A 4,572-nucleotide genomic window follows, 5' to 3' on the forward strand; every position below is an offset into this window, starting at 1 on the left:
GGGGCGTGTCCATGCTAGGGGAAAGCTACCCTTCCCCGCTTTGGTGACCGAGTTAGTTGCTGTTGCTAGTGTCCCTTTTGAGACTAAGGATCGGAAGGCACTAATTCTGATGGATGGCGACGTCGTCCTAGCCGGAAGATATCTCAAGCCCCTGGCAGACACCAAAAACCTTGACGTAGCTTTTCCCGTGGGCATGCCCACCACTTCATCCGCACCACCTAGATCATTGGTGCACGAAATTACAATCACAGTTTTGCAATTCTGCACAACTAACCAGCAAGTGCAATGGGTCGTCCAAGTAATACCTTACGTGAGTAAGGGTCGATCCCACGGAGATTGCCGTCTTGAAGCAAGCTATTGTTATCTTGTAATTCTTAGTAAGGATATCAGTAATGATTCTTAGTTTTAATTGTAAAAAGTAAAAGAACATGAAATAAATATTTGTTATGCAGTAATGGAGAAAATGTTGAGGTTTTGGAGATGCTCTGTCTTCTGAATCTCTACTTTCCTACTGTCTTCTTCTTCACACACGCAAGGCTCCTTCCATGGCAAGCTGTATGTTGGTGGATAACCGTTGTCAATGGCTACCATCCATCCTCTCAATGAAAATGGTCCAAATGCGCTGTCACCACACGGCTAATCATCTGTCGGTTCTCACTCATGTTGGAATAGGATCTATTGATCCTTTTGTGTCTGTCACTACACCCAACACTCATGAGTTTGAAGCTCATCATAGTCAAGAGATATGCACTTTCCGGAAATACCACAGACAAGGTTTAGACTTTCCGGATCTCAGGAATGGCCGCCAATAATTCTAGCCTATACCACGAAGGTTCTAATCTTATATTAGAAACCCAAGAGATATGCACTCAAGCTATTGCAGATAGAATGGAGGTGGTTGTCAGGCACGTGTTCATAGGTGAGAATAATGATCAGTGTCACGGATCATCACATTCATCAAGTTGAAGTGCGAGTGAATATCTTAGAATAGAAACAAGCGTGATAGAATGGAAAACAGTAGCAATTGTATTAATTCATCGAAACACAGCAGAGCTCCTCACCCCCAACCATGGAGTTTAGAGACTTATGCCATAGAGAATACAATATGAAACGTATAAAGTGTCATGAGGTGTGTAAATACAATAGCAAAAGGTCCTATTTATAGAAAACTAGTAGCCTAGGGTTTACAGAAATGAGTAAATGATGCAGAATCCACTTTCGGGCCCACTTGGTGTGTGCTTGGGCTGAGCATTGAAGCTTTCACATGTAGAGACTTTTCTTGGAGTTAAACGCCAGCTTTTGTGCCAGTTTGGGCGTTTAGCTCCAGCTTTTATGCCAGTTCTGGCGTTTTGACGCCAGAATTTTTATGCTGACTTGGAACGCCGGTTTGGGCCATCAAATCTCAGACAAAGTATGGACTATTATATGTTTCTAGAAAGCCCATGATGTCTACTTTCCAACGCAATTAAGAGCGCGCCAATTGAGCTTCTGTAGCTCCAGAAAATCCACTTCGAGTGCAGGGAGGTCAGAATCCAACAGCATCGGCAGTCCTTTTTCAACCTCTGAATCAGATTATTGCTCAGGTCCCTCAATTTCAGCCAGAAAATACTTGAAATCACGGAAAAACACACAAACTCATAGTGAAGTCCAGAAATGTAATTTTTGAATAAAAACTAATAAAAACATAATAAAAACTAACTAAAATATACTAAAAACATACTAAAAACAATGCCAAAAAGCGTATAAATTATCTGCTCATCACAACACCAAACTTAAATTGTTGCTTGTCCCCAAGCAACTGAAAATCAAATAGGATAAAAAGAAGAGAATATACTATAAATTTCAAATTATCAATGAAACTTAGCTCCAATTAGATGAGCGTGACTAGTAGCTTTTTGCCTCTGAACAGTTTTGGCATCTCACTTTATCCCTTGAAGTTTAGAACGATTGGCATCTATAGAAACTCAGAATTTAGATAGTGTTATTGATTCTCCTAGTTCAGTATTGTTGATTCTTGAACACAGTTACTTTATGAGTCTTGGCCGTGACCCTAAGCATTTTGTTTTCCAGTATTACCACCGGATACATAAATGCCACAAACACATAACTGGGTGGACCTTTTCAGATTGTGACTCAGCTTTGCTAGAGTCCCCACTTAGAGGTGTCCAGAGCTCTTAAGCACACTCTTTTTGCTTTGGACCACGACTTTAACCGCTCAGTCTCAAGTTTTTACTTGACACCTTCACGCCACAAGATCATGGTTAGGGATAGCTTGGTTTAGCTGCTTAGGCTAGGATTTTATTCCTGTGGGCCCTCCTATCCACTGATGCTCAAAGCCTTGGATCCTGTTTATTACCCTTGCCTTTTGGTTTAACGGGCTAATGGCTTTTTCTGCTAGCTTTTTCTATACACAACTAGAAAATGGATTAATACAGACAGATTTACAGACAGATTTAGTCTTTATTACAGACGGATTTTTGGTTACCGACGAAATTACTGACGGATTTTATCCCTCTGTAAAAGCCCTGTCGAAAATTATTTACCGATAGATTTTCCCTCTGTAAATTCTCTATCGATTTCCTGAGGTCGACGAACTTTCTGACAGATTTTTCGTCTGTAATTACAGACAAATTTTCCGACGGATTTTCTGATTTTCAGACGAATTTTCCGTCTGTAATTACAGACGGATTTTTCGACAGATTTTTTATCTGTAATTACAGATGAATTTTCTGACAAATTTTCCATCTGTAATTTGAAGCTTGGAAAATCATCTCACACTTTGATTACAGACAGAAAATCCATCTGTAAATCCATCGGTAAAGTAAAATAATTTTTTTTTATTTTTCCAATTACAAAAAAAACTTGTTTTCATACAAAATAAATATAAATTTAATACAAATTTTTATCTAATTTGTATTTGAATATTTATAATATTTCAAAAAATGAACAAATTCATTGTATTATTAAACTAAAAGAAAAGTACTATAAACAAACAAGTCAATATAATTCAAAATATAAATGACGAACGAGATTTTTTCCAGTAAAGAATATCATAAAAACAGTCGCGTTGTAGATATAGTTTCTAAACCAACAAAAATCCCTTTCGTGCAAACGTTCTGGTTGTCACAAGTAACAAACCCCTTTGAAATTGATAACCGAGTATTCAAACCTCAGGTCATCTTCTCAAGGAACTGCAGGGAAGTATGTTCTTATTATTGGTTATGAAGATTGTAGAATTGGGGTTTCAAGAAGGAGGAACAAGTAATTTAATGACGAGTAAATTAAATGGCAATTAAAAATAAATAAATAACTGTAAAATAAACTTTTGGCAAGGTATGAGAAATTGGAGGTCATATCCTAGCTATCCTTACCAATGATGATGATGGTTGAATCTTAATTCCACTTTGTTAACCTTTACTAAGATAAAGGAAGGTCAAGGGATTAATTGGTTTGATCTTCGAATCCTATTTATTTCCTAAGAAAAGACTGGGATTACGAAAGTTCAATTCAATTAACAAAGATAACAATTATCAATCACGTTGAGTTTGACAACTCCTGATTTACTGATTTCTTAACCAAGACCAAAAGGAGAAAAATAAATCTACTTGGAATAAAAATGTCTTCAGAGTAAAAGTGACAATAGCATGAATAAGAGTAATTGATATTTTAACTGAAATACCTCAAATAACATTAATAAAAGAGTAATCTGTAACATGAAAGGATTCACAAAGTAGCTTGCAAAAGTAAATAAAAGGAATATTGAACCTGATCAAAAGAGATAATCCTGAAAGTTAATGAAAAAAAATCCTAAATCTGAATCCTAATCCTAAAGAGAGAGAGAATCTCTCTCTAAACTAAATCTAATTCATGGAAAGTAAAAATTGGAGAGCTCCCTTAGAATGGATGCATTCCCTCACTTCATAACCTCTTGTCTATGCCTTCTGGACTTGGATTTGGGCCAAAAAGGGCTTCAGAAATCGCTGGGAGCGTTTTCTGCAATTTCTGGTGCATGGCCTCTGTCACGCGTCCGCGTGGGTCATGCGGTCGCGTCATTCGGAGCTTTTCTTGCCACGCGGTCACGTCAGTCATGCGGTCGCGTCGCTACTTCTTCGCGCTTTGCACGCGATTGCGTCGTCCATGCGATAGCGTGGATGTCAGTTTCTTCAAGGACTCCGTTTTGTGCTTTCTTTCCATTTTTGTAAGTTTCCTTTCCATCCTTTGAATCAGTCCTGCCTTAGAAGATCTGAAACTACTCAACACACTGATCATGGCATCGAATGGAATTAAAGGTGATTAAAATAATTAATTTAAAAGCATAGGAAACATGTTTTTCATATACATCACATAATAAGGAAGGAGAAGTAAAACCATGCAATTAATATGAATAAGTGGGTGAAGGATTGAATAAATCTCTCAAATTAGGCACAAAATACATCATAAAATATAGGTTTATCAACCTCCCCACACTTAAATAATAGCATCTCCTCATGCTAAATCCAAGGTAATAAGTAAGGTTAAAGTGATGGGATGTCATGCAATGCAATCTAATCTAAATGCAACTACCTAAATGCA

This window comes from Arachis ipaensis, chromosome B10, assembly GCF_059453495.1.
Source record: "Arachis ipaensis isolate K30076 ecotype BB chromosome B10, ASM5945349v1, whole genome shotgun sequence".
NCBI classification, from domain to species: domain Eukaryota; kingdom Viridiplantae; phylum Streptophyta; class Magnoliopsida; order Fabales; family Fabaceae; genus Arachis; species Arachis ipaensis.